This window comes from Pelobates fuscus, chromosome 3, assembly GCF_036172605.1.
Source record: "Pelobates fuscus isolate aPelFus1 chromosome 3, aPelFus1.pri, whole genome shotgun sequence".
Lineage (NCBI taxonomy): Eukaryota > Metazoa > Chordata > Amphibia > Anura > Pelobatidae > Pelobates > Pelobates fuscus.
In genome coordinates, this window is record NC_086319.1 from 142,394,800 (window position 1) to 142,414,491 (window position 19,692).

A 19,692-nucleotide genomic window follows, 5' to 3' on the forward strand; every position below is an offset into this window, starting at 1 on the left:
AATGTTGACACTGGAGGCTGTGGATGCTGCTCCTATGCGGAAGGAGTGCCCTGAGTAGTTAGCTGCGTTGAGGCCCAGTTGAGTGAGCAAGGACCTGACGTAGGTCATGAAGGTTGTATCGGTGAGTACTGATCCTTGTAATAATAGTAATGGTTGTGACGGTAGTAAATTATGATGCTGTATGTATGTATCAAGAACCCTGACGGGGCACCACCTATTGTGCGTGGGATAGTATGGAATGTTTACTGGTATGCACTGACTGGTTTTGGAGTGAGGTAGAGTCAGAATGTAATGATCCATGTGTTTTGTTAAGTGGGAATAGAGGTGAATAGGAGTAGATTGTGTTGTGTTGGTTGTAGTGAACTCTCTACGTCTTAGAAATCCATAGAAAGCTATGTATATTGCTGCTTTGATGACATAATTTGTATTGGTGTTAAAGGGTTTTAAATCAAGCAGGTTAGACAATGTACGTGTGGGTTCAGATTTCTGAATGCCTCTGAGTATAGTCTTAATCTGGTGAGAGGCCATGAAACTAGTGTTGTTTGGTTGAAAGATTAGCATATGGTGTTGAATGCCTGTGAGATAGAGTTTGATGGTGTTATATGACATTTTGATATAGAGGTGGCAAAAAGAAGCAAAACCCCAAAAAGATGTCATAACAAATGGTTGCATGATGCTATGTTCCAAAAGGAATCTTTGAATAGTGTAAAAGCCCTGTCGTATGTTTTGTGTGTATTTTTTGATAGTGCCAAGTGAAACAGTGTCCTGCTATGATGCATGATGGTATCTAGTCCAGTATTAGTTGTTGAAATGTTGGAGTAGTGGTGGCTGTGGGCGCAGCTGACGGGAGTGATTGATGAAAAGCCTGAAATTTAAAACAAGGCAAATTGTCAGCAGCTGTATTACATATACCTGGAACATGGAAACAATATAGAAAGAAATTATGACAAGCTGCCAACCAAGTGAGTTTCCTCAGAAACCTCATGATCGTAAGGAATTTGGAACGACCTTTGTTGATGATGTGACAGGTTGCCTGGTTGTCTGAGTAACAACAAACTGGCATATTAGCCCATAAATGCTACGGCAGCCGCCACGATGGGATAGATCTCAAAGAGAGCTGAGGTAGTGGAAAAACCTTCCAAATCCTGAACTGCTGTAGGCCAGCTGCCTCAAAGCCATTCGTTCCCAAAAATCACTGCAAAACCTGTGGTAGATGCCGCATCTGACCAAATGGTAGGAGATGAGTCAGTCAATTGAGGGAGGAACATACTTTTACCATTCCAAGTGGTTAAAAATCTCTTCCACATGTTTAGGTCTGCCGTAGCTTGGGTATCTAAGGACAACCTGTGTGTGTCATGTAGGAAGCGTGGAAAAAGATACAAGAGTCCTGATATGAAGGAGCGGCCCTGAGGTATGGTGCGCATAGAAAAATTATTTGATCCCAGCAGGCACTGTTGTTGCAGGTTGCAAGTGCCGAGCTGAAGGTAGCGGTTGATGTAAGTAAGAATGTTCTCTATCTTGTCGTGTGGTAGGCTTGCTTGCATTGTGGCTGAGTCTAATTGAATACCCAGGAAAGTGATAATCGTGTCTGGCCCCTCTGTTTTCTTAGGGGAGATTTGTACACCTAGTTGCTCAAATAGCTTGGTGGTAGCTTTGAGGCTACTAGGAGGGGAAGTATTTTCCTCAACCAGTAAGAAATCGTCCAGGTAATGTAATACCGTAGGGCATCTGGCTATGTTCAATAGTAACCAGCACAACGCTTTGGCAAATGTGTCGAAAATAGCTGGGCTACTTTTGGACCCAAAAGTTAAACGGGAGAAAAAAATAGTAGTTCCCGGCCCACTTGATGCCATGCATGTGCCACAGTGTGGGTAGATTGGCAGCAATTTAAAGGCATTAGTAATATCAGTCTTACTAAGCCAGGCTCCAACCCCTGCTTGTATGATAGCTGTAATGGCGTTGTCTATGGTGGTGTATTGCAGGGAGAATTCCTCGGAGGGTATGAGGGAGTTAAGACTGGGGTTGGCCGATGAGTGTGGTGCCGACAAGTCAATGATGAGTCTCTGTTTAAGGGAAGATTTCACTGTGACAATACCAATGGGGTTAGTGCGCCATTCTATGAATGGAGGAGTTTTAAAAGGCCCCAATACGAAACCCTCAGCCACTTCTTGGGCTATGAGAGTGTCAACCGCTGTGGGGTTGTGTTGTGCGGATTGTAGATTAGGGCATTCCAGAGTCCCGGATGGTATGTGTAGAATAGCTGTGTGGAAGCCTTCTGTTAAACCAGAGATAAGAAAGTCTACCAAGTGTCTAGACGGGTGATGTGACATAAATGCAGTAAATACCGGCATGTTAATGGACGTTAGGTAAGGCTTGGAGTACATTTTATTTGGACACATGGTTTTTGCATGTGCCCTAAAACATTTTAAACAGATATACAATAATCTACAACCGCTATAATTACAAGAACCAACATTGAAATTATTACATATCTGGGACTTGCCCAGAAACTTGATTGGGCATCCCAGTTTGTCTCTTGACAATTTCTCTGGAACACCAGAGGAACTACCGTATATACTCGTGTATAAGTCGATCTCATGTATAAGTCGAGTGCAGTTTTGTGACCAACAATTGTGAAATATGCTATGCCTCGTGGATAAGTCGAGGGTAAAACTTGGGGCTATGAAATTCTGTGATTTTTATAATTATATACACACACACACTCATATAAACACACACACTGCATTATATACACACACACTCATACAAACACACACTCTGCATTACACACACACTCATACAAGCAATCTACATTATACACACACACTCATACAAACACACACTCTGCATTATATACACACATGCATACAAACACACACTCTGCATTATATATGCACACTCTTTGTGTATATAATGCAGAGTGTGTGTGTTTGTGTGAATACAGAGTGTGTGTGTGTATATAATGCAGTGTGTGTGTTTGTATGAGTGTGTGTGTATATAATGCAGTGTGTGTGTGTTTGTATGAGTATGAGTGTGTGTATATAATGCAGTGTGTGTGTTTGTATGAGTATGAGTGTGTGTATATAATGCAGTGTGTGTGTTTGTATGAGTGTGTGTGTGTGTATATAATGCAGAGTGTGTGTGTATGAGTGTGTGTATATAATGCAGAGTGTGTGTATGAGTGTGTGTATATAATGCAGAGTGTGTGCGTGTATGAGTGTGTGTTTGTCTGTGTGTGTAGTGTGTGTGAACTGGGCGGGGGAAGGGCATTTTTATTACTTTAAATTTTTTAATTTAATATTTAAATTTTTTTAATTTTAATATTTTAAAAAATAATAATTTAGTATTATTTTTTAATTTTATTATTTATTTATTTTTTATTTTTAATAATTTTATTATTTTTTAATTCAATTTTATTTTCGTCCCCTCTCCCTGCTTGATACATGGCCAGGGAGGGGGGCTCTCATTCCCTGGTGGTCCAGTGGATGGGCTGTGTAGGAGGGGGCTGGCAGAGAGCTCTTACTTACCTTTCCTGCAGCTCCTATCAGCTCCCTTCACTCACCTCCGGTCCGGTCAGCTCCCCTGTCAGCTCCCACTGTAAGTCTGGTGGTCTCACGCGGCTCTCGCGAGACTTACAGTGGAGCTGACAGGGGAGCTCACCGGACCGGAGGTGAGAGAAGGGAGCTGACAGGAGCTGCAGGAAAGGTAAGTTGCAGCTCTCTGCAGCCCCCAACAGGATCGCCGGGCTTGTAATGAGCCCGGCGGTCCTGGTCTGTATTATGGCAATGTAAGTTGCCATAATACAGACATTAACTCGAGTATAAGTCGAGTTGGGGTTTTTCAGCATGTGCTGAAAAACTCGACTTATACCCGAGTATATACGGTAGCTCCTTGCGTGGAGGCATGTTCGTCCGCTGTGTTGGGACAAAAATTTGTTGTATGGGCTGTAGAGGAGCAGTGAGCACAAGCCGGTGTTCTTAGACCTGCAAAGTGTCTGCAAAATATGACGCTATCAATCCTTCCCCAGTTGGATCTTGTTCCATACTGGGAGAAGGCTCCAAACACTTTTGCAGAAAAATATCTATGGTAATCATAAAAGGCTGAACCACCATATTTGTTGCCCAGGTCTACCAGCTTTTGCATATAAAGATCAAACTCCTCTCTACTATTGGGATAGACCGCACAGATGACATCCCGGTAAATACCAAAGGCCAGTACAAACTCAGGGATAGTCAGTTTTCTGTTTAGGCGGGCGTCCCTAGATCTGACAACAACAGACACATCATCATAAGCGTAAGTCTTATTTTCCACAATATCCTGGGAGGCAATCAGCAGGGAAGCCAGGTTTACGTCTTTACCTTCCAGGATATCTTTTTTAATGTGCTCAGGGATCATATGAGCAGGGCTAACTTCCTGGTCATCCAGGGTGATGGCTGGAGTAACTAATAGCAAGTCGGCTGGTGCTTGTGAAGCAGCCGCGGGTGGCCCTGCTAGAGTAAGGGCCGTGGTGACCGACTCAAGTTTTCTCCAGCCTGGAGTTGACCTTGCTCATGGACGCCATGAGTGAAGACAACATAGAATGTATGTCGCCTGGGTTGGACTGGGTCCTTCCCCGGCATCCATGTTGTTTGTTGAAGTGCGTAGCAGTTTGAAAAGTTCTGCTTTCCTTGCTGTAGCGGGGTAGGGGATTTGCCGTCTCCTCAATTCCGTAGTTATACGAGGGATCGTCCAGGATCTGATCGATGCTGGACTAGCTACCTCTCCTCCTTGTGTGGGAGTGATAGCTCTAGCCAGAGTGCTAAGCAGGGAGAAATCCTCTACACCTTCCTGAGACATACTATAAACAAAACAATTAATTAGTGTATGAAAACCATCAAATCGTACTGGCAGGCTAGCTAAGCCGGATGGCAAAACATTACACTTGTTTGGTGACAGGCGAGGCCCTACTAATTGCCAAGTGGCTTGAGAGGCTCTATCTATGCATTGGCGCGAGGGAATTTGAGGCCACCCATCGGAGTGGCAGGAGTTTTAGGCCTCTCTGTGACTGTAAGACAGAAAAACAGGGTAAGGGAGTGACAGGTGAGGCCCTTTCTATGCAACATGCAAGGTGGCTAGCTACCGTGTGGCCCAATGGGTGTTTGCCTCTGAAACGTTGAGGCGGGGTGTTGGCCTCGCGGGACCACTAACTGATGGCTACCTATTGGGTATCCCTATTGCCAGTACTCTAACCTAGGGGGGAGAAATGAAATGTATGGCAGAATACCATTTGAGCAGGTACTATGAAAATGTCACAGGAAAAAACATGTGGTGAAAATATATTTAAACCTGGACAGCCTGAAATGGGTAAAAGAGAGTAGTATAGTGAGTGTGGACTGTGGGAAAGAAGTAGACTGTGTAGCCTGTACCAGCGATGTTTTTAAGGCTTGCTTGCGTATTACTTGTAAATGAAATGTAGTGATATACCATGGTAATATCAATGTGTTACCAAGGCGAAGTGATGCCGTGGTTTTAATACATAATTCTGTCTAATACAGTTGGATCGCCATGGGGTTAAACAATAGCAAGGGCTGATGAGAGATTGAGGAGGGACAAAGCAGCCAGTTTCAACTGGTCTGGCAGTGTCCCTGGGACAATGCCCTGCTGGAGAACAGTGGGACAGGAAGAAGGTGAGGAGGAGGAGGAGAGGCACATTCTCCCATGTAATCAAAGGGTCAGATAAGGTGTTTTAAACTCCAATAAGCCCAAACAATGTTTATAAAGGGCCATACACCCCAGGGCCATAAGCATAAGGCAGGAGGCTGGCAATCAGGCTCCTCCAAAAGCCAGGGGCAAAGGGCTGTTTGTTGCTTAAAAAGCCAGTGACAAAGGGGAGTTTGTCACACCTTCCATTCCTATCTCTACCACCCATGTCTCCCTCCTACCCCTTCCACTCATACCCACCTCCTCCTGCTCTGGCAGGCAGCTGTTTCTCTCATACAGCCGGCAGCCCAAGGTGTTGGAAGCACCCGACTCTGCTCTTCCCTATTGATAGATGGCCTCCCTGCCTGTTGTTTCTCACCTGACATAGAAGAAGAGGAGGGCCTTTCAGTTTCTGGCAGCATGCGGTGGCAGACTGAGTGCTCGGTAGTCACATGACACCCAACGCTCCTACGCAGAATGGGAGGGGGTGGCGCCCCTCCCTCCCAGTGTACTGTGCGTGTGGTTCCCTTATGGAGCCGCACGCTGTCTGTGCGCAGAGGAAACGCAGGCCAAGGCGGGCGCAAAAATCACTTGTCAGTCTGACAAGTGAATTTTGCACACTCCTGATTGGCTGGGCTGCAATGAAATTATTTGTATTCGATAGATGTTGAAGTATGTTGAAGAAAATTTGTTTATTAAGCTCTCCTAGGTTTGGAAAATGTACATCATTTCACATTCATCTCTCTATCCCATGATTGTACCTGTAACATAATTCCATACACTGTGATATTAGTTTGGGCATTTTACTCTACCCACTGCCTTCGCTGTAGCTGTAATGTTCTCAGTATTGCTAAGTTGAGATCTATTGAGATCAATAGGTTATTTGAAAGTAAATTATGCTGTTGGATTTGAATCATTTTAGTACTGTGTTATGAAAAACTTAATGAATATGAAAAGCAATTTGATTTCAACCTGCCATACTAAGTAAAATTCACTGCACAAATCCACATATTTTGACTATGGGTAAAGGCTCTCAAGTATGTCAAGCACATTATATTGCACTGTCAAATCAAACCAAATAGCTTCACCAAATGACTTATACAAAAGTAACCATGGCATTAGTAGAATGGCACAAAAGTAGAAGATAAAAGACTGAACTTGAAATTAAGCATGTGATTACCCCTAGATTTGAGTAATTTAAAAATAAAATATTGCATTTAAACTAGGGATGCACCAAAATGAAAATTCTGGTCCGAAACCGAAAATTCGGGATGCCCTTGGCCGAAAACCGAAAATTACTTTTTTCCCCAAATGACTTAAAAAAAGTTTTTTACCTATAATTTTATTAATATTAGATTTTTTTAATGAATTGAATTAATCTGATATGAAAAAACTTCCCTTCTCTTTTAGTTATCCCCCCGCTTAATGTTCCTGTCTCCCCCCTCTAGTGTTTTGTCTAGTGTCCCCTCCCTCTTTTTTAGAGTTCTTTCCCCCTCCTCTCCAGTCCCATAGTGTTCTTTTCTCCCCTCCCCTGTCCCAGTGTTCTTTCCCCCATTCCATAGTGTTCTTTCTCCCCGTCCCATAGTGTTCTTATCTCCTGTCCCATAGTGTTCTTCCCCCCTCCCCTGTCCCATAGTGTTCTCCCCCCCTCCCCTGTCCCGTAGTGTTCTCCCCCCCTCCCCTGTCCCGTAGTGTTCTCCCCCCCTCCCCTGTCCCGTAGTGTTCTCCCCCTCCCCTGTCCCATAGTGTTCTTCTTTCCTCCCCTGTCCCATATTGTTCTTTTCTCCGCCCCCTCCTCTGTCCCATATTGTTCGTTTCTCCCCCCCTCCTCTGTCCCATATTATTCGTTTCTCCCCCCCTCTCTTGTCCCATATTGTATGTAAGTGTGGCATTGTATGTTAGCCTGTGTGTAACTGCATATGAGAGTGCACCTATATGTTTACACGGGAGGTAGGTTAACTGGGGTCATGGATAGATATGCTGGGCTGAATTGGCTGTGATGAGGGAGAATGTGACTAAAGTGAGATGTTTCAGGTTATAAGCATGGAGATGTGTTGGGGAAGGTGTGTGACAAGATGTACAAGAGATGGAAGTGGCATAGAGAAGCTATGCAAAGAAGAGATGTGACTCACTGAATATGTGCATGGATGCGGCTTAGGAGAGATGTATAAAGAAGAGAAGAGGCTGAAGGGAGAAGTACAAGAGAGGAACATTACTGAGAGAAGAGAGACAAGTCAAATGAAAGATGTGCAAAGAAGGAATTTGACTGGGGGTGATGTCCAAGGTGTGGACTTAGTTGAGGGGAGATGGGTTTGTGGGAATAAGGCTGGGTGGGGAGGTAGCACCCAGGGAACACAATGTGGGCCAGGCGTCTTTGATCACCAGGCCTGGTGCAAGGAATTTTGGCTACTTGGGCAAATATGCCCTTTTCAGCCCTTCCCCATTCACATATTGCATACATTTTTTGACAAAATGTTTTAGGAATGTAATCATAAAAAACACTATCTATTTCATCAATAATTCTAAATAATATAACTTGCTTTTAACATACAAAAAACCTGGTGGCAATCTCAAATCAGACAGTGCAGGTGCAAGTTATCATTACACTGTTTAAAAATGGTTTGGCAAATTATTCTGGGAGCGCTTTAGGACACTCCTAGCACCAAAACCTCTGCAGCAGGCACTAATGGTTATGGTGCTTGGATTTAGTAAACTGCACCTTTAACCCCTTAACGACGCTTGACGGAAATTTTATAACATGACAGGAGGCTTCATATTTGCTTAAGTCTCTCTTTACTAGAACTCCACAGCAGTAAAAAACACAGAGAGTTAAACAAACAACCAATCAGAAAATAGTAAGGAGACCATATAACTCCCTTCCCAGCATTCCATTTCCTCTTTCTTTACTGCTCCGCATCAGTAACAGGTCAGAGTACCACTGCCTCCTGCTTTTAGTTGGTGGCTTTGGGCTTTATGGTTTTACATACTTCTTTTACTCTCATTGTGATTTAGGTATTGGGGGTATTTTATGTTATTTAGGTGTTTTTACTCTTCTGTACACTAGATCTGGGGACTCCCCCTCATATCCCTCTGGGGATCTCTATCCCCATTTTTCTCTCTGTCCCCCTCGTTTTTCCTCCCTTTGGCTGTCACACTTTTTCCCTGCTCTGGGGTTTCTGGAGGCTGGCCCGTTCTGCCTCCTCCGATCCCCCCGAGCGCCGGGACCGCGGAGTACGTCTCCAGCGGTCCGTGAGTTTTTTTCCCCTCAGCTCCGGTCGCGGGGCGCTCGTTTCTGAGCGCTCTCCCGCCGACCGGAACTTTCACCACGTGGCCGCACCTCGCGGCCGCCCCGATCCGCGGACCGCGTGTGTCCGCCGGGCGGAGAAGGGAGCTCTTGCTCTCGCCCCCTCCCCCGCCCGTTTGATTCTCGGCGCCAGGCTCCCTGCTCCTCTGCCGGCGCGGGGGACTCCCACTCACACAGGCCGCGGCTGCAGGCCTGTGTGGGGTCTGGAAACCCCCTCTCTCTCCCCCTTGGTCATTTCTAGTCCTTTGGGTAGGCAGGCTCCCCTTCTCTGGCTCTGCTCAGGTGGCTTTTATTTTGAGGCGCTGTTTACCCCTCCAGATAAAGGGCGTTCAGTGTCCCTTAAAGGTGTATGCACAATTTTCATTTTCATGATATATTTCATCCTACACTACTATTTGAGAGCACGTACACATGTGACTGTACTTACATTTTGGCTTGCTGACTCCGTGCATATTCTGGCCTGCTGTGTCTGTGCCCATTATTCTGGCCTGCTGTGTCTGTGCCCATTATACTGGCCTGCGGAGTCTGTGCCCATAAGATTGGCCTGCCTTGTCTGTGCCCATAAGATTGGCCTGCCTTGTCTGTGCCCATAAGATTGGCCTGCTTTGTCTGTGCCCATAAGATTGGCCTGCGTTGTCTGTGCCCATAAGATTGGCCTGCGTTGTCTGTGCCCATAAGATTGGCCTGCGTTGTCTGTGCCCATAAGATTGGCCTGCGTTGTCTGTGCCCATAAGATTGGCCTGTTTTTATCTGTGCCCATAAGATTGGCCTGTTTTTATCTGTGCCCATAAGATTGGCCTGCCTTGTCTGTGCCATAAGACTGCCTGCCGGGCCTGCGCCTTTGCCGGCCAGCCCTGACTATATTTACGCTCCTCTGGGGCCATACTGTTGTCACTCATACATTGCTCTCATATTAACCGGGTCTCACCTGTCATTTTTACTCCAGGCTCACGCTGCTGCTCTGAGATGGACGCTTCGACCCAAGAAAACTTGCAGGCTATGATCAATGCGGCCGTCGCCGCGTCAGTTGAAAAAGCGCTCTTACGCGCTATGCCCCAGCCACCCCAAGAGAGGGAGGCACCGGAGGCCCAGCGCATGCTGGTCGAGTCCGAGCCTGACTCTCCAGACAGGAGCCAGGCACGCGCACCTAAGCGCTACTGGAAGGGTGCAGGCCCTGAGCATACTGCCCGGAAGGGCAAGGCTCCTGCTAAGCGACCTAAGCGGGCGTCCGCTTCCTCTCCAGCACGCCCGAGATACTTCCCCGAAGAGGAGGAAGATTTCGCCCTTCCCGCGCCTCTGTCTGTCCTGGATGAATGGCGGGCGGACCAGTCCCCCTCGGAGGACGAGGGCGGGTGGGGTGGGGAAGATTCGGAAGAGGAGGCATACCATCAGGATGCCGACGAGACCACCTCGGAGAACCTACGCGCCCCTCTGGGGGAGGACGTGTTCCTGGATGCCACAGGCGTCCCCCTCTTTGATCCGCGCAACATCCGGCACCCCCGGTCTCCCGAGTGGTCTCTGCCTGATCACCTGGCCCAGTTTGTTCACTATTGGGTCCGCAGACCCCTCGAATGGGCAGTTCGAAAGAGGCTGAGGGCGGAATGCCCGAGACCTACCTTGCCAGACAAGGTCGCTGTTACACCGGAATTTGATCCGCTGGTCTCCACCTACTTGACCCGAACTGGTCGCGACCCCAAGAAAGGGGTCGAGCGCAACCTCCGCCTCGCACAGGATAAAGTGCTGGACGTGCTCGGACCGCTGTCACGGATCCTGGCCATGGCGGACGAGGCCGTCACTCAGGGCTCACCCCTGGACGCTACTGCCATCAGGGATTGGGCATTGCGCTCTGTTTGCCTGCTGGGCAACTCCAACTCGGCCCTGTGCACGGAACGGAGAAGAGCAGTCCTCATGCGCATGGACGGCAAGTTGTCGGAGCTGGGTTCCAAGGAGTTGGGCCCGTTAGCCAAGGGCCTTTTATTTGGCGAACCTTTCATCAAGGAGCTCCAGAGGCATGTTAACCTCTACACCACCCTGAATAAGGCGCAGACTTCGATAAAGAGGGTGTTTCGTTCCCACTCTACACGTGTTTTTGGCAGGGCTGGTAGGCAGCGGGGTTGTGCCTCCAGCCGCTTCTGGCCTTCGGGCCAACGAGGATCCCGCTCTCCATCCTTCTTCCCCAGCTACCGCCCAGGGTCCTTCGCCTCCTGGAGGTCGGACCGCGGCAGAGGTAACCGCGCCCGTGGTCGGGGCAGGATGCCATCAGGTGAGACACATGACACCACATGTTTACCACAGATATTTGCATGCCGGCCGTTTACGTTTTTGTCTCGACAGGTGGAAAGACATCTCCTCGGACGCATGGATCCTCCAAACGGTCCGGGGTTACGTCATAGACTTCCATTCCCCTCCTGTTCAGGATTCCCGCCCCCGGACGCCGGTTTCGTCGAGGGAATCAAAGGCCTTGGTGGACGCCGAGATACGATCTCTCTTCGTCAAAGGGGCGGTTCAGTGGGCTCCGGACGACGGCGGTTTCTTCAGCTCGATTTTTCTGGTCAAGAAGAAGTCTGGAGAATTCCGACCGGTTATAAACCTGAGGAGTCTCAACGCCTTCGTTTCTTACCACCACTTCAAGATGGAGGGCATCCATCTACTACGGGACCTCTTGCATCAAGGAGATTGGTTCACTCGCCTGGATCTGAAGGACGCATACCTGTCTGTTCCGGTGGCGACGGAGCATCGTCGTTTTCTACGTTTCGTTTGGGAAGGAAGGCCTTGCCAGTTCACCTGCCTTCCCTTCGGCCTCAGCTCGGCTCCGTGGTGTTTCACCAAGCTGCTGAAACCGGTGACCGCATGCCTACGTTCCAGGGGCATTCGTTGCCTGATATACCTGGACGACTTGCTTCTCTTCTGCGAGGACGCCTCCAGGCTGAAATCTCAGACGGCCTTCACGGTCTCCTTGTTCGAATCCCTGGGATTTGTGGTCAACCGGGAGAAGTCAGCCCTGTCCCCAGCGCAGGTGGTTCAGTTTCTGGGTTTCGAGATCGATGCGGTTCAGTGCATCCTACGACTTCCCCAGACGAAGATCACGGCCATTCGGAAAGAGATTCGAAGGATTCTACGCCAGGCCACGATTCCTCTCAGGGTTCTGGCACGAATAGTGGGTCTCCTGTCCGCCTCTATCCAGGCCATCTACCCGGGCCCCCTTCACTACAGGGCCATGCAACGCCTGAAGGCGCGCTTCCTACGCCGGACGCCCTCTTACGACCAACGTATATCCCTCACTCAGGAAGTCAAGACCGAGCTCCGGTGGTGGCTGTTACACATGTCGGCCTGGAACGGCAAAGCGATTTTCGGGCCGACCCCAGACTTTGTCCTAGAGTCGGACGCGAGCTTGTGGGGCTGGGGTGCGACCTGTGCGACTGCCTCCACAGGGGGCCCCTGGTCGAACACGGAGGCAGGATACCACATCAACTGCCTGGAGATGATCGCGGGGTCGTTTGCTATACGCAGCCTTGCGGGCCACCTGTCGGATTGCTGCATCCTCCTGAGGATGGACAATATCTCGGCGGTGCAGTATATCAACCGCCTGGGGGGGGCACGTTCTCAAGCTCTGACGGAAGTCACAAAGGAGATATACAACTTTTGCCTTCAGCGCAATATCACCCTCCAGGCGGAGTATCTTCCAGGAGTATCGAACCTGACGGCAGACTGGTTCTCCAGACACTGGAGGGATGCCAGCGACTGGCGTCTGCATCGGCAAGTCTTCCTCGAGGTGGCGCGACGGAGGGGCCCTTTCACGGTGGACCTGTTCGCATCCAGGACGAACTTCCAGGTTCCGAGGTACTTCAGCTGGCTCCCGGACCCGACGTGCACGGCGGTGGACGCCTTCCTTCAAGACTGGCCGTCTCAGGGAGCCTATGCTTTTCCGCCCTTCACTATGATACCCAGGGTACTACTTCAGCTACGACGTCAACGAGTGTCATTAGTATTGCTGGCACCTCTGTGGCAGGGCCAGGCCTGGTTCCCAGAACTGTTGGAGCTGTCTTGTCAACATCCACTCCTTCTCCCGGCACTACCGACACTCCTGTCGGACACTCGAGGCAACCATCACCCCCTCGTTCTGGAGGGCCATCTCCGTTTGGTGGCTTGGACTCTTTCCGGGGCTCCTGGAGGGTCGAGGACCTATCGGAATCGGCTAGGGACCTCCTATGGGACTCGTGGGCCCCAGGCACGAGAAGATGTTATTTGTCCGCCTGGAACGTTTGGTGTCGCTGGTGCGTGGAACGGGGTGTCGATCCCTTTACAGCACCTGTCCCCAGCGTTCTGAATTTCCTTTCACACCTGTTTGTCCAGGGTAAATCTTATCGCTCAGTGAACGTGGCCAGGTCGGCCATCTCGGCGGCTCATGTCCCTCTCCTAGGGACGCCGATTGGACAGGATCCTTTGGTTTGTCGGCTGTTGAGAGGGATCAGACTGTCGCGTCCCCCGGCTCCTAAATATACATCGCTCTGGGACGTTCATCGGGTCTTGGATTTCATTCAGTCTTGGCCGGAAAATCAGGATCTTCCTCTACGACAACTGTCGGCCAAATTTGCGCTTCTGTTATGTTTGGTGTCCTTTCGTCGGGTCTCCGACGTTAGGGCTTTCGATGTTAACGCCTTCTCCTTTTCCCCGGACGGGGTGACCTTTTCTATTACAAGGCGTACCAAATCTGACTCTTCTACAGTCTTCTATCCATTTTTTCGAGAAGCCCCTAGGCTCTGTGTAGTTTCTACCCTGTCTCGTTATTTGGCTGTTACCAAGCCGCTTCGACCCTCTCAATCAGGACAGCTGTTGATCTCCTACGTTCGCCCTCATAAACCGGTTTCGACTGTTACCCTGGCTCGCTGGATCAGATGGCTCCTGTCCTTGGCCGGTGTGGATTCGTCGTTCGGTGCCCACTCAGTCAGAGGTGCGGCAGCATCTGGAGCACTGATGGCAGGTGCTTCTCTTTCCGAGATTCTACGTTCAGCAGACTGGTCTCGAGAGGACACCTTCCGGAGATTCTACTTCAGACCGGCGGAACATGCATCGTTGGTTCTTCTGAAGGAGCGTTAAAACAGCAAATATGAAGCCTCCTGTCATGTTATAAAATTGTAGATTATGCTAGCTTTAGTGTACCTATAATCTTAATTTTATTAATGACAGGAGGCGAATATTTCCCACCCTTTTCCTTTTCCCGACCCTTGGTTTTGTCTTGGTTATTGTATGTTTGTTGAATAAAGAATTACTCTACCGATCAGTTTCTATAGTGGTTATTTCGGTATTTTCTAATCCGGGGGCGGGCCCGATAGACTTGGTGGTTGGCTCTTACATATTGTGTTGGGTGGCTACATGATTTTAGACGTACACTTCATTGGCTAATCACCCCTTTCGACTGTCTTTCTCTCGTTTCAGTGTAAAGTTATCAAGATGAGGTCAAGTTCAAGTCTTCGTTTCATTTGAACAGTTTCCGCATGGATCGTTATCTATGTCAAGATGGACCTTCTGTTATATTGTGTTATGTTTTTCCTTACTTTATTTGTTGTCGCAGTTAGAAAGAGGAAATGGAATGCTGGGAAGGGAGTTATATGGTCTCCTTACTATTTTCTGATTGGTTGTTTGTTTAACTCTCTGTGTTTTTTACTGCTGTGGAGTTCTAGTAAAGAGAGACTTAAGCAAATATTCGCCTCCTGTCATTAATAAAATTAAGATTATAGGTACACTAAAGCTAGCATAATCTACAATTTTCCGTCAAGGCAGACCTACCCTTAAGGACGCTTGAAGGAAAATTTCCGTCAATTACTAAAGTTAACGCCAGATCGCCGCGATCGCGGCGATCGTGAGGTTAACACTGTTGCTGGGTGCCTTGGCGTTTGAGGAAGCCCAGCAACAGCCAATAGCGCTGTCCCAGCACATGTGATCGCTGTGACAGCCAGTCACAGCGATCACAGTGCTGCTGGGAATTCTGATCCTCCTCCCTCCACCTCTGTGTGTGATTAGAAGTGGAGAGAGACGGATCGTTTGAAACTTTGTGTCCCTGACAGACACAAAGTGTTTAAAAGTCTAAAAAAAAAACCTTACCCCCTTTACCTTTAAAAATTAACAAGGGTTTAATCATTTGATCACTGACAGCAGTGATCACAATACTGATCACAGTACTTTACTGAGATCAGAGGTTTTTTTTTTCACCCTCAGGGGTTAACTTTACTTTCTTTTTAACCCTCAGGGTTAATTAGTTAGCTGGGGTGGATTGAAGCTAGGGGGAATTGGGCAGATAGTTACACAAACAAATATTTATGCAGCGCAGTATCCAGGGCCGCCATCAGGGCATGACAACCGCAACGGTTGTCATGGGCCCGGCGGTCCTGGGGGGCCCGGACTGCTCAGGTCGTCCGGGCCCCACATTCAGTGGGAACATACCGGGTCGCAGGGGGCCCTGCGACCCCGGTATGTTCCCACTGGGCCAGCCTCTTCTCCTGGGGGGCCCAGCAGCCGGTCACCTCAGGGCCCCCAGAGGCTGGCCCTGCTGACACCCGGCGGGCGCGCGAGGGAGCACTCTCCTCTGAGTGCTTCCTCTTCAGCTCCCTCGCGCACCGTACTGATGCCAGAGCCGGAAGATGACGTCATCTTCCGGCTCCGGCATCAGTACGCGGCGTGCGAGGGAGCTGAAGAGGAAGCACTCAGAGGAGAGTGCTCCCTCGCGCGACCGCCGGGTCACCGGGTGTCAGGAAATTTGAGTGGGGGGGAATTTGAATGAGGGGGGGAGGGAGGAAATATGAATCAGTGGGGGGGAGAGGGAGGGAAGGGAGGAAATTTGAGTGGGTGGGGGTGGGGGGGGGGAATTTGAATGAGTGGGGGGAGAGGGAGGGAAGGGAGGAAATTTGAGGGAGGGGGGGGAGAGGGAGGAAATTTGAATGAGTGGGGGGGAGAGTGAAGGCAGGACATTTGAGGGAGGGGGGAGGGAGGAATATGAATGAGTGGGGGGGAGAGGGAGGGAAGGGAGGACATTTGAGGGAGTGGGGGGGAGGGAGGAAATTTGAATGAGTGGGGGGAGAGGGAGGGAAGGGAGGAAATTTGAGGAGTGGGGGGAGAGGGAGGGAGGAAATTTGGGGGGGAGAGGAAGGGAGGAAATTTGATGGGGGGAGAGGAAGGAAATTTTGGGGGGAGAGGAAGGTAGGAAATTTGGGGGGGGGGAGAGAGAGGAAGGAAATTTGGGGGGGAGAGGAAGGAAATTTGAGGGAGGGGAGGGAGAGGTAGGAATTTGAGGGGGAGAGGAAGGGAGGAAATTTGAGGGAGGGGGGAGAGGAAGGGAGGAAATTTGAGGGAGGGGGGAGAGGAAGGGAGGAAATTTGAGGGAGGGGGGAGAGGAAGGGAGGAAATTTGAGGGAGGGGGAGAGGAAGGGAGGAAATTTGAGGGAGGGGGAGAGGAAGGGAGGAAATTTGAGGGAGGGGGAGAGGAAGGGAGGACATTTGAGGGGGGGGAGGAAGGGAGGACATTTGAGGGGGGGGAGGAAGGGAGGACATTTGAGGGGGGAGAGGAAGGGAGGAAATTTGAGGGGGGAGGAAGGAAATTTGAGGGAGGGGAAGAGAAGGGAAATTTGAGGGAGGGGGGGAGAGGAAGGAAATTTGAGGGGGGGAGAGGAAGGAAATTTGAGGGAGGGGGGGAGAGGAAGGGAATTTGAGGAGGGAGAGGAAGGAAATTTGAGGGGGGAGGGAGGAAGGAAATTTGAGGGGGGAGGGAGGAAGGAAATTGGAGGGGGGAGGGAGGAAGGAAATTGGAGGGGGGAGGGAGGAAGGAAATTGAAGGGGGGAGGGAGGAAGGCAATTGGAGGGGGGAGGGAGGAAGGGAATTGGAGGGGGGAGGGAGGAAGGGAATTGGAGGGGGAGGGAGGAAGGAAATTGGAGGGGGAGGGAGGAAGGAAATTGGAGGGGGGGAGAAGGAAGGAAATTGAGGGGGGGAGAAGGAAGGAAATTGGAGGGGGGAGAAGGAAGGAAATTGGAGGGGGGAGAAGGAAGGAAATTGGAGGGGGGGAGAAGGAAGGAAATTGGAGGGGGGGGGAGAAGGAAGGAAATTGACGGGGGTAGGGGGAGAGATTGACATCCATCACACACACACACACAATGCACCCTTGCACACCGAAAAACACACAATGCATTACACACAGACACACATACACAAGCAATGCATCCCTTACACACAGCAACACACAATGCACCCCTTCCACACACTCAGTGCATCCCTTACAGACACACACACTGCATCCCTGGGACCCAGACCTTGAGCTGTGTAAAGGGCCCTCAAAAAATGGAGCTGCTTCTCGTTCTCCCAGAACATTGATTTTTGTGACCACAGTTACAAACCGCCTCCATAGAGCCTGTTCTACACCAGACCAGTGGAGCCAGACGGCAGCTGAAGCCCATCATCATCCTCATCTGGTTGTAAGTAGGCAATCTAGGATATTATTCGTGGCACTAATCTTTAATTTACCTCACATTAAAGGGACACTATAGTCCCCAGAACCACTGCAGCTTAATGTAGTGGTTCTGGTGTCTATAGCCTGTCCCTGCAGGCCTTTTATTGTAAACACGGCGGCACTGCAGCACTGTGTTAGTTAACATGGCAGATCATATGGGTGGGGCACTGTGATGTCACATGGGGGGGCGGCAAACTTTACTTTTGCCTAGGGCGGCAAAAATCCTTGCACCGGCCCTGCAGACACTGCATCCCTGTGGGCGGACTCGGGGGGGGGGGTGGGGGGACTCGGGTGCAGGCGCCGGGGGGCCCAGACCTTGAGCTGTGTCAGGGGCCCCAAAATTTCTGATGGCAGCCCTGGCAGTATCTGGCACAAAATGCAACAAGTCACCTTGCCACAAAAGGGAGCTGGTACCCCACCAGTGTGCCAGAGTTAAAACAGTTCTGGGCACTAACCATGCTAATGGGAATTATAAAAAAGCCTAGCATCCGAATGTACTGGTCCAAAAACCCAGTATGCAATACTCCCATTTTCTCTCAGACCATGAGTAGGCCCAGATACGAATCAGTACTGCGTTTTCTGCACTTCAATGATAATTCGAAGTGCCACCCCAAAGATCATCAGCAGTATGACAAACTCTATAAAATCCGCCCCGTAATTAACCATTTTAATAAAAGAATTTGGCATAATTTATACTCCCCAAAAGAATATATGTATTGACGAGTCCCTAATGAAATACAAGGGTAGACTGGGGTTCAAACAATACATCCCAGCCAAAAGATCCCGGTATGGCATCAAGCTATACAAGTTATGTGAAAGTAGCAGTGGGTATGTTTATACCTTCAGAGTATATGAAGGTAAAGATAGCCACCGGGATCCCCCTAGTTGGGACAAGTGGAAAAATAGTTTGGGATCTAATGAACCCGCTACTGAACAAGGGGTACCTCCTCTACCTTGATAATTATGACAATAGCATACCCCTCCAAAAAATGCTATATTGTTTTGAGACTGTGGTCTGCGGCACTATCCGCAAGACACGCACTGGCTTCCCCAAGGCTCTGGCAGAGAAAAAAATTAAAAAGGGGGAAACGGCTGCTCTATGCCAGGACGAACTGCTGGCTCTGAAATACAGAGACAAAAAGGAGGTGTTCATACTGACTACCATGCACAGTGAACACACACGCAGGGTCGCAGTCCGTGGCAGACAGGAAACAAGACAGCTGCCTGTCTGCATTAAGCAATACAATAAACGCATGGGGGGAGTTGACCTGTCTGATCAACTGCTGCTGCAGCCATATCTGATAATGAGAAAGACCAGGGCCTGGTATAAGAAAGTGGGCATGCATTCATCCTTTTCAAAAAGGCAAATCCTCAGCTGAAATTTACTTTTCTTACATTTCATTTTCAGCTAATTTCTGTGCTGCTCACTGAGTGCCACAGTGGGGAGCCATCAGCAGGGCCTAGCAGCAGAGATATTCAGACAGGTCACTTCTGCTTTCGGATACCACCAACCCCCCCAAAAAAGACCCCCCAGAAAAGGTAGATAGCTCAGCATAATTTAGGTTGTTTGATCATATTGGAACATATCAAATATACAAACTGCCCAGCACAAATGTAACGCATAAGTTAAAAATGCAAAAAATATTTTTTTACCACAAACTTTGACATATAACGGTAAAAAAATGACGACATGTTAAGGCACAATATATGCCATATGAGATACCCTGGAGTGTCTACTTTTACAAATGGTAGGCCTTTTTGCGGTTTTTGAAACAGTCAAACTGCTATAATGGCCCAAATTGAAACATAAGCCCTGCAAATCCGTCTCTCAAAATTCTACTCTAAAAACTGAAATGGTCAGGTCTCCTTTATGGCACTGTGGCGTCACCAAATAGTGTCAAAGACATACATTGGGGGTATTGTTTTACTCAGAAGACTTAGCTGAGCATAATTAGGGGTGTTTGATCATAGTGGAACATATCAAATATACAAAATGCCCAGCACAAATGTAATGCTTAAGGAAAAAATGCGAAACATATTTTTTTACCACAAACTTTGACATATAATGGCGAAAAAATGGCGACATGTTAAGGCACAATATATGCCATATGAGATACCCTGGAGTGTCTACTTTCACAAATGGTAGGCCTTTTTGCGGTTTTTGAAACAGTCAAACTGCTATAATGGCCCAAATTGAAACATAAGCCCTGCAAA

At 48.9% G+C, this 19,692-nt stretch overlaps 1 protein-coding gene across 1 annotated transcript in view; it reads left to right on the forward strand.

Annotated features, from left to right (window-relative positions):
• Window positions 1–19,692, forward strand: part of GABRA1 (gamma-aminobutyric acid type A receptor subunit alpha1) — a 708,344-nt gene that overhangs the window by 81,498 nt on the left and 607,154 nt on the right. The gene's annotated exons all lie outside the window — the stretch shown is intronic.